Here is a 12,194-nt window from a genome sequence, read left to right as displayed (position 1 = left end):
AGTTCAAAGAACTTGCGAAGGGGTATGCGAGTTACTCTAGTTAAAACGGTTAATGATTGAGTTGGGTTACCCTCCAAAGACAGGTGTGAGATTTTTTTGGACAATAAGGCAGCTATAAGTATCTCTGAAATCCTGTGCAGCATGACCACACTCAACATGTGAAGGTCGACCATAATTTCATCAAAGAGAAGCTAAAGGAAGGGGTCATTGAGATCCTGTTCATCAAATCAAGTGATCAACTAGCAAACATGCTAACTAAAGCTGTATTTAGAAGGGAATTCAAAGATCACTTGGATAGTTTTTTCACCCACTTGAGGGGGATTGTTGGCATGAGTAGTCATATTAATCTGGTGTTGTATTTTAGAAATTGATTTGAGCCCCAAGATTGGGTGAAACCATTCTATATTCTTCTCTTCTTTGATCTTCACAATTTGATCTTCAGAATTTGAGCAAGAAATACTATCATTCTATATTCTTCTCTTCTTTTTATTATTCTTTTTGCCATTTCTCCTAAATATTGGAGAAGAAAGAAGAAAAGAAAGTTGACCACTCTTATGCTCTGTGCACGAGTCTGAAGATTCCCATGAATTCCATTTCATACTCACAGTTGGCATATAACAGAAACTCAGGAGAAGAGGAAACGATGCATTACAGCTGCATGAAGGTTACCCCATTTTCTTATTCGTTTAGAGGTGTTTTCACTGCATGAATCTTACCTCATTTTCAAGATCCAATAATATTCCTGACGCAGCTTTTTATCAAAATCTTGGGCTCTGTTTGGAATCTATGTTCGAATTTGGAATTTTTTTTTTCTTTGGTAGAAATTAGGGCCTTTAGTGGTGGACAGAACAATTTGACAACCTTGTGGATGATGTATAGCACATTGCTGGGCTTGTTAATAAGTTATTTTGATGGGCTTAGCAGGATAGAGATTTTGAATGGACTGTAGGTATATGGGCTTATGGATTCTGGGCTTTGGGCTATAAATCATATGAGGGATACAATAGAAGAACTTTGTTCTACTTCATGTTATCACTATTGGATGGAGGAGCAAATATCAAATTTCATCACCATAGGAAAATATGGTGACGGTTTGGATCTAATGGCTTTGTTCCATCCCAAGCTAGGAAAGGGCTTAGGGTCAATATTTTGGCTTTGGGGCGGGTTAGGGTCAAAATATTGTAACCCTAAAATGTTGTCAAAGACAAGCTTACGATTAGTGTTTGCACTGTTCGATCCATCCCCCTCAATCCTTTATTTTATTTTACTTTGATCTTAACCTTGATCCTGGCCTTGATTCTTGTCTTGATTCAGACATTGATTTTAACCCTAATGAAGGATGTCATACTAGAACCCTAATCCAAGCCTTGTTTTTGATTGTGAGTAGTTTCCAACCCCATGACCCCAGTTCTCTTCTCTATATATTATGTTTGTTGTCATTTAATAAAACTCAGATATCTAAGACTCTCTCTCTCTCTGTGCATCCCATCTCCTTTTAACCTCACACAAGGCAACTACTCTTCCCAGAAACCTACCCAAGATAGAACCTACAGCTACATGTATGAGATTTGAAGGAGCTGAAAAGGATAGACGATTGAGGAGGAACCAATAACAGGGTAAGATAACTGGCGGATAAGGAATTTATCTCCTTTCAAGAGAATTAGATAGCTCAGTGACATTGAGTCTAAATTTTAGGTGGAAAAGTGTCTGTGGTCCTGTGGACCCTAATTTCTTTTGTCTCCCCCATCCAGAAAAAAATGAACATCATCATCATCCCTGGTTTGGCTTTGCCTGGATCATTGTTTATATGGGCTTAGTCCTTGTCAGTTGCTCTCATCTTTAAATCAAAAATGTGATCATGATAGTGCTCTGAGAAGTCCAATTGTTAGTTGTTCTTTCACAGACAATACAATGTACCTGCCCCTGTTAGGCAGAGCTCAAGACTACATTTGCCTACATTGATCACCTAAGTCTGCTAGGGATAACTTCAAACACTTTCACCAATTCAAATGCAAAATTTGGAAGTTCAGGAAGCTTTATCCCATGATTCCCCCAGTGCCCTCCTGTTCACATTAGTTTTCATGATTCGAACTTTTGATCTTATGCTGTGAAACAATGGCCCTTACCAACTGAACTCATCCCTTATATTCACCCAGTGATTCCAAAGCTTGCTTGCTATAAAAACTCATCACAAGATCTGAATGGACTCATAAATCACAATAAAGAAGCCTACCCCATATGAACATCTTTGGCTGTCTGTGTTGCCTTGTGGGTCATGACCCTTAAACATAGAATATGGATTTTAGCTTTCATATTAACTCATAATTGTGTCGTTCACTGATAGTACTTTTGTCTTGGTCACCCTCAACCTTACGCATTAGATCATCATTTAAAGAGAGTACTGAAACATGATAGTGATGGTGGTGGGGAGGCCATTATTGAGCTAGACAAAGCTTCGTGTCAACATTCAATTGGCCTTTTAAGTTGTTAAACAAAACAATTAATGGATCTTCTAGAATTAGAATTCTGCTTTATTGGATTAATCTTGATATGTTATGGTAGTTTAAGGTTTTATTACCAAATGTATTAGATAAGTTTTAGGTTAGAGATGAGATCAGTGATGTGATTAGCAAGGTTTTGCTTCTCAAGATGTTCAAAACTCCATTGATGTTTTCTATGTGGGTCTTATAACTTTTGGCCTTTTGGTGTATTGTGTCCATATTCAAAAGCCCATCTTTGATACTTCTGTCTTCTCATTGTTTCTTGTAGGATCAAACACTCCCTACGCCGTCTAATTCCTCTTCCACTCCTTTCATTTTCAAAACATTCATGAGTCTGTGTTGGATTCTCAAGAGATCTCCATAATGAAATGGAGAAGATAATTAAAAAAAATTCAAGAGCTCAACTTGTAAACTTGGATGAGACATGAAATCCCATTTTGTGGGTCCTAACCGAATCCAGCCCATTTGTACAACTTACGGAGTAATCTAATGATGCAAACATGGAAAACAGCTTTGAAGATTTCATCTACAATGTTGTCTGTTGCTTCTTCCATGTAAAACGGTTATTTGGTGAAATCAATTAGAATATTTATTGAATCCTTTCGCGTTCAAAAGGTCAAAACCCAGTTTGAGCTGCTTGACCTGGGCTGATCAGTTTAGCTAACTTCATGGCAACAATTCAAGAGTTCCCATGCCAGTGGGGTTTGGGCCATGAAGACATGCTTCAGTACTTTCTGAACCAACTGGTAGGGCAAAGGGTTTTAGGTCAAAACAAAATTACTTCGTGCCCAGTTGAGTTCAGTAGATCAAAAGTAGAGTTACATATGTGGGGAAGCTAAGTAACTGTGGGATTTAGTGTTTTTTGTTTAACCTAATCAGCCATGAAGTCATCCATGAAGATGATCAGCAAAGCAGATCACTACTTGAAGATTATTTTCTCTGTTGTGAAAGCAATGTTGCAGCAACGTACACAGTTTGCTGTTGCTGCCAGTGCCGTATGTCCAGGGTGGAGACATTCAAAGACGTCATGTGTGATTGCTGCTGCTTACCATTAACTGCAAATTCCACTGCCAAACCACTACTCGACGTTCGAGAGAAGAGACAGACAGACCTGAGACCCTACAGGGCCACAGCTTCAGCTACTGCAATTACAGATTTTGGACCTTACAGGGTCATGGGTCCATCACATGTAACATATGATATCCCTCGATCTCTTCCAGTTTAGTGCTTTCTTCTCCTCAGGCGTGGGGTATACTCTTTTATGCCATTGTCATGTATGTGTCAATCTACATCTAACAATGTAGGTGTCATTTCAACTGCCACTGTTAGATATTCCCAGTTTCCATACAGTTACCATTTACAACTATAATTGGAAAACCAGATAATACAGTGACTGTGCTATCTAGGAATTTAAAATCATGTCTTGCTCTTCAGCCAACTGATGTCATGAAGAAACATATAGAGTAATCAAGTGTTCTGAGGACCACTTTCTCTCGTACAAAATGATGGTTTAACTAGATGCGCTTAATTCGTGCATGAAAAATTGGGTTCACTGTCACGAGTAAAGCACTGAGATTAACTTGTAATTGGTGAATGCCATGCATAACCTATATTTAGCCCCAGTGCTAGATCTAGATGCAGCGAGTTGCTTCTTCCTTATATTGTCTTTGTTGTTTAGTGGGCATTTTCTTGTATAATAGTGGCAATCTCTTATGTGGAGGTATAAGTTAGTCGAAAGAGATCTTGGGTTCGGATTTTCCTTCCATTTTCTAGACCTATAAGGTCTCAATCCTTATGCACTAGATCTAGAGGCTCCCATTGCATTCAATTGCTCTCCTTCCCTCTCTCCCTCTATAGCTGTTGTGAGGGCCATTTTACACAGCTTAGAACAAGAAAGGTGCCAATAAGTGCTTTGGATGCTTTTATGCACTTAATGGGATCAATTAATTTGTATTTACCACAAAGCCTTTTTCTTTTTCTGTATCATAATTGAAACACCTTCACACCACCACAACTTGATTCTGCACCTCTCTCTCTCTCTCTGTGTGTTTGGACCCAGATAGGATAAACGTAGACCAACCCTCTCATGGCTCCTTCCTGTATTTTGGATTATGGGTTTTATCTTGGTTGGTTGAACAGTATTGAAGAAATGAAGACTCTTTTAACTCTCTGTCTCTGGTTATGACTTCGAGTGAGCTGATCCGAGGAAAAACTAGGAGAACATTTAAACTTTAAAGGCAGTTAAATTGTAAAAGGGCAAAATGAAAACCTTAAAATTCTCATAATGGAAATAAGTGATGGATCTTCTTTTCATTTATATGTATATAATTCGTAAAAGTCTAGAATAATGTGAAATGTTGTAGATCAAATGGATGAAAGCCATTTACTCCAATTAACTATCAAAGCTGTATACTTTAAGAAAAGAAGTATTATTCATCAATAAATGACATAGAATTTAGAGCAGTGAAAACAAACACATAAAAGTAAAATCAATACATTCAGTGACTCTTGATCATCCGAAACCAAGAGATACAGGGATCCAACCTACACCAACTTATAGATATAGGATGATGGTTTAGGGCACTTTGTTCTCCTATTTCCTTGGCTTAGTCGTTATAAGGACGACTTCATTATAAAAAATAAAATAAAAAAGATGATGATTTTTGTATGGGAGCCTATCTCGCCTATTGGCCCTAACTAGTTCGGCTGGGCCATGTTAAGCCTTGATTGGCCCTGATTAACCCTGTTGGCCATAATTGATCCTAATTAACCTTATATTAAAAAGAATAATAAAAAGACATTAAAATTTTAAAAAAATAAAAATTAAACTTTGAAATTTAAGGTAATATTCAAATGTTCAATAATTCGAACGATTGATAAGAGAAACTACGTTTACTAATCATATTCAAATAAATTTAAGGGATAATTACTATTGGCCCCCTGTACTTTGATTTTATTACTATTGTATCCCCTGTACTTTTCAAAATTACTAATCCAACCTTCAACTTTGTCTATAATTACTATTGCCCCCCCCCGATGAGTTCCTCCGTGTTACGATGATGTGGCATCTTTATATTTTCTCAAAAACCCCAAAATACCCTTATACTTATCTCTTTATTTATTTACCTTTTTGTCAAGTTACAGTAGTACCCTTAATTAACTGTGGGGAAAAAAACTATAATCCAAATAAAGTTTCTTTAATAAAAATAAATAAAAAATAAAAAAACAAAAAATACCAAATAAAGAAATAATGATTGAATAAAACTCAAATAGAAACTGAAGAGGAAGGAAATCGAATTCAACTCTAATTGGAATCTTACCCAAAAAAAATTCAAAATAAATGAAGTTTGTGAAGGTGGGAACACCAAGACGGATTTGAATTTTGTCCATTTCATTAATTCAAAATAAATGAAATTTAGGGAAATGACATTTAATATGGTTTTATAAATAGGAACCTAATATTCAAATGTTGCAGTAATATTCAAATTAACGGCAATTGATAAGAGAAACTACATTTACTAAACATATTCAAATAAATTTAATCATCTATGATGCTCATACATAATTTCAAAACTTAATCAATTATATCAAATAAAGAAGTTTTATGCCTTTTGATCGTTGCATAAGCCATCTCATTCACTATAATTAATAAAGTCAGAAGGGCGTACCCAGTGCCGAACCTACCACACTGTGGGGTCTAGAGAAGGGACTTTCTAGGCAACCTTACTCCTGTTTTTTGCAGAGAGGCTGATTTGAACCCGCGACCTCCAGCACACAATGGAGAGACTCCATCATTGCGCCAGGCCCGCCCTTCTATAATTAATAAAGTCAGAATTAAAATCAATATTGGCAGGGCTAGGTTGGGCTATGCCAATGCCTCAACCCTAACCAAAAGTTTGAATTTATCAATCCTAACAACGCTTGGGATTTGAAAAATGCTAACCCAAGCGTTGTCCGGACTCAAGATAGGTTTGGATCACCACGAATTAAAAACCTCGAGCTAGTGCTAGAGTAGATCAACCATTTTTAAACCAAAATTGCCCTAACCTAGATCTTAAAATGGAACCAACCAAAATCTGAAAATGGCCCACAATCTAAATTGGCCAATCCATACCCAAATTTATTTTTTAAAGAAATTAGGACCATTCTCAACCACTATATATATGTGTGGAGCATAAAAGATAAAATGTAATGACAAAGGTGGTTAATGGGCCATGGAGACACTGCCATAAATATTAAAGGGTAGTATGGTTATATTGGACTAAATGAGATGGTCCCATTGGTTAGAGGTATTGGATTAGCCACATCAGCTTTTAAGTAGGCAGAGGACACCCAGAGATTAAACCCTTGTGTCCTATAGTTGGTTCAATACTTAGGAATCTAAATTGGGTTGGACCAGCTAGACCAGCAAAGCAGCAGCCGCAGTGAGTAAATGGAAAAGGTTGGTGCAGGGTTAGTAGGGATGGACCAGTGGGAGTGGGGCTGACCACCTATGGCCATGACAGCCTATTACTGGGGTAGTCTGGAACCATTTAAATAGCACTTCCAAATGAAATAACTGTTGGGTTATGTGGGCTTAACTACCACTAATCTATTTATCTGGACGCATATTCATTCAGGGGTATTACTGACCTTTACTATTGTGGAAGTGATTAAAGGATAGGGTTTTGTATTATAAATAACTACTTGGGTCCCCGTAGCCGTTACACGATACATTTTGGGTTTGAGGTTGTTTCCACAAAACACTCAAACAAAGGATTCCGAAGGGTGAAAAGCTACGGAAGATTCAAAGAGAGCAAAAGGAGGATCTAGATACAAGAACACACTAAAGGTATTTATTTCTACGCTTCCGTGATTATATTCAATACTATGATTTGATTATTATAGGAACAATATAGATCCTGTTACATCCAACAATAACAACCAAACAATCTGGTGTGTCGATTATTTATATATAGTTCCATAAATTCAAATCAATAAAAACTATTCATCCCAATATATATATATATATATATATATCATAAGGCTTATGAAATAGCCTTAAGGTTTGTCCCAAAAAAAAATGTTTTTATATCAACTATGCTACTTCATTATTATTCGGGAGAATATAAATCGAGGCTCTTTGCTTTCTCAGCATTTTCTAAGGCTCTCTTTTGCATAATTTATTTGCATAATTCATATTTATGAATAATAAATTATGGTAATAGGTTATGTATAGTAAACAATAATCATTTGGGTATTATTAGATATGATAAACAAGAAATGGGTTTGGTATACTTAGGTAGATAATATATTATATATCATCAATTTGGTTTTGGGTTTGTTAGATTTTATTATTTCTCCCTTTTTTTTTAGTTTACCTTGTTTATATGTAGTAGTAAACCTCCACGTGCTGATGCAAGAGTAGCCATATAGACATTTATGAAGGTATAGAAGAAGAAAAAAATATCAAACAAAAGAGGGGAGAAATATATCTCACATATATAGCATGCTAATTAATTTCTAAAAAAATATATAATAATTAATTAGTTTTCAGATTTATGTAAAAAATTACTAGTCATAATAGTCTGTATATAGAGTTCAAATATTTGGTAGAAATTGTCAAAATTAGATTGAGCCTAGCTCTTAACCAAATAAACCATCCCAGGTAATATTCGTAGGTTACTATTAGTTATAAGGTTGTTGGATTTATTATGAAATTAAATAACATTTCGAACTATATAATATGAAGTAATGAATACAAGTGAATTAAGTTAACTAAAGAAAACCAACAACAGGTGAGACTCATCCAACGTCATTTGTCATTTTGTCCATTTGAGGTTAAATATTGTACGTGAAATCAGTGAAATTGCAACTAAGTTCTTGGGTTTCAGTATATCATTTATTCCTAAGATTATGAATGTAATTCCAGATGTCCTAGCAAGGAAGGCACTTTCAATTTCGAAATCAAAGGTTATGTAGTTGTTAAAGTTTTGCTCAGCCACCTCTCAAGCCTGCTCTCAATAAACTGTTGAGCCACCAAAAAAAACATGAACACAAAGAAATGTTAAAATTGTGATGTTTATTGAAAATGCTAATCACGTGATGCATTTTAAGAGAACTTTGTTTCTTTTTTCATTTTTTTCCTTGTGATTTAGAATTACTTTATTCATACATTATACATGATTCTTTGTTGGAAAAAATTTGAGGTACAACCCAAGATAATTGGCGAAAAGCATATACCCAAAACTATACCAAATTGATCGATTTTTCATTAGAAACGTTAATTAGTTAATGAGAATGATGAATGTATCATTAGATGTATCATTCTATATCTTATAATATAGAATGGTGAAGTGAGGAAGAAGGAATTCATAGAGGAATAAATAAGATGAAATTTATGATTCAACCTTTTAAGAGCAACATTGTAAAGTCACAAAGAGTAAGGGTAACATAGGCTTTATAAGATTATCTAACAATGACTTAATGGAATTTGCTAACTCGTATCATTATAAAAATTTAGCAGATATTTTTAAAGTGTGTGTGTTTTTTGCCAATTGTCTTGAGATGTCTCCAAAAATTTACTTTAATATATATATATATATATATATATATATATATATATATATATATATATATATATATATATATATATATATATATATATATATTCTATGCATGATTGAAGATAATAAATAATCATACAAAATCTGCATAGATAATCAAAATGTTTGTGATTATTGTTATAAATAATATTTATTATGGATGTCCATTACCCCAAAGAGATTGTACTTCCAATTGAAGATCTCAATTACCTCAGGATGCAATATTGGTGAAGATCACAACCATCTCATTACACAATATTGGTAGTCGATATTTCCATTCTATGCACCTTCTATCTTGGGCGGCAATCTATCTTTCCATATCAAGAATATCTTATTGTATGCAAGAATCATATATTGTATTTCCATAATAGAGTAGATGCTCCTTCTACTATAAATATGTAATGCACTCAACTGAATGAATTAGTTCTGATTGAACTCATCTTGTCTTTCTTCTTTGTATCTAATATATTTTCTCTTTATTTTATAACACGATTAGCACGATTCCCCGAGATGGTGAGAAGAAAGAAGACATGTATCATTATGTTTTCTATTCCAAAGTGAAAATAATGACGACCCCCGTTTTGTAAACAATGGAGTTTATCTGTCTATCTGAAATGTAAGTGCACAGATAAAAATGTATGTGTTTTATTGAATCTAAGAACAACAAATAATAAGATATTATGTTGCTTTAACGATTGTGGTATTTATTGTATATAGTGGGCTAGCGACACAAATAGAAAGACGAAGTGAAGATGAAAGAAATGAATAGCGAGAGCACATGAAGGCAAGATTGAAAGAAAGGCGGCAAAGTGCAGAGAAGCGAAATGAAGGGGAGCACATGAAGTGCAAGATTTGAAGCGTAAATAAAAAGTTTGAAATTAAAGGAGAAAATATTATTTATGAAAATACGCAAATTTTAAGTGATTTGTTGTTACAATAGTAATATTGTAAAAGGAGTTTAGAAAACCGAATGATATCAGCCTATTTGTGGGGAAAATAATGGACTATTAATGAAAAGTCAGAAGCCGCTTAGGGCCATCCAAGTGAATGCAACAACAGATATGCGAAAGAAGGCAAAATTAAAATTATGGCAAAGGGAAGAGGATGAGACAAAAGGGAATAATTACCGTATTATTATGGAAATAAATAAGAGAATAATAAAGATTCTCAATATAACAATCAAGGAGTGAAGATAATATTTGTTACCAAGTGGTATGAAAGCCATTAGACATGTATTTGTCATACTCCACAATATTAATTAAGCTTGTCAAGCCTAATTAAAGAAATAAAAATAATGTGGAGATAAATGATTTTCCAAAACATGATACTGAGCAATTTTTGCCATAAAATGAATGATTTTGATGGCGAGATACACATATCTAGATGGAAACTTCTTTGAAGATAATAGTTGAAGATTTGATTATGTTATTCTTTTCTCTTCAAATCTCACTCATATGTTAGTTTATCTTAAATTTAATCATTTTCTTCTATAATTTTTTTTATTGACTTTCTATATATCTTTTAATATATTTTGTTTCATTTTGATGAAGAATGTGAATATTCTCTTATATGTGGACGCATATTATCCGAGAGAAAAATATACATATTTCTCTTATTTGATAATGCGGAAGCCAATGTTCATATAAAACGGTAGTACAACATTGATTGGAAGTTCCGGAAGAGCTAATCTATTATTATCGGGAGATAAAATTGGTTATAAATAATTCATTATTTTGTAGTAAGTCTCAAAGAAACTTATTAAGTTTCAAAGCTATTTGCAAAATTATTATCAGATTGAGACTACAAATAATGGTATAAGTAAATATCTATACAAAGTTATTAGATATTTCTCCCAATTTGTACAACGAATATCGCATGGTTGAAACACATGCTTGGGTAAATCAAATGAATATTGATTCCAATAATTTTATTATTTGGCATGACCGGTTGGACCATACCGGATCAAGTATGATGCAAAAATTATTGAAAATTCAATTGTCATTCATTGAAGAACAGAAGATTCTTCAATTAAGTGAATTTTCTTGTATTATTTGTTCTCAAGAAATATTTATTATTAAATATTCACCAGCTAAAGTTGAGATTGAACATTCCGTTTTTAAACGATAGAGGTGAAATGTATGGGCCCATTCACCCATCATGTGAACCATTCGATAATATATGATTTTAGTAGATGCATCTATAAAGCGGCACATGTATGTTCATTATGAACTCGCAATTTGGTGTTTGCGAGATTGTTTGCTCAAATAATGAGATTAAGAGCATAATTTATGAATTATAAGATAAAGACAGTTTGTCTTGATAATCTGGTGAATTTACATCTCGGCTTTATGATTATTGTATAACAACGAGATCACAGTTGAATAGCCCGTTACTCATGTTTATATCCAAAATGGTTTGGTAAAATTATTTATTAATTGTCTCCAATTAATTGCTAAACCATTGTTTATGAGAACAAAGCATCATTGTACGCATCGGCCAAAAGGTTGTCATAAATTTTCCCTATTACAATTGGCTTATGGTCGAAGCCAAATATTTCTCATCTTAAAATTTTTGGATGTACGGCTTACGTTTCAATTTCTCCACCACAGCGCACAAAGATGAGTCCCAAAATAAAGTTGGGAATATATGTTGGATATAAATTTCCTTATATAATTCAATATATTGCTAAGGATATGAGATTTATTTAATGCAATATTTGCTGAGTATGTTTTTGATGAATTAGTTTTTCCAACATGAGGGGGAGAGAATAAACAGTTGGAAAAAGAGATTGATTGTATGCATTATCATTATCTCATTAGATCCACGAGCACCGGAACTGAAGTTCAAAGGATAATGCAATAAATATTATAAATCAACCGCGATTTTTGACCGCTAAGAGTTATTAAATCTCATATTCCGCATGTAAATGCTCCAATTAGAATTGATATCCCAGAGGACAATCTATAGTGCAAATGAAATTAAACCACGTAAAACGTGGAAGATCAATCGGTTCCAAAGATAAAATCCTAGAAAAGGAAAGGAGCAAATGATCAAGATGGTCATAATATGGAGACAATTGATTATGAAGATCCGAAGACATAACTTCTAT

This window comes from Hakea prostrata, chromosome 2 (genome assembly GCF_041222555.1).
Source record: "Hakea prostrata isolate BN-2017 chromosome 2, UWA_Hpros_2, whole genome shotgun sequence".
Classification (NCBI taxonomy): Eukaryota; Viridiplantae; Streptophyta; class Magnoliopsida; order Proteales; family Proteaceae; genus Hakea; species Hakea prostrata.
This window is presented reverse-complemented; position numbering follows the sequence as displayed.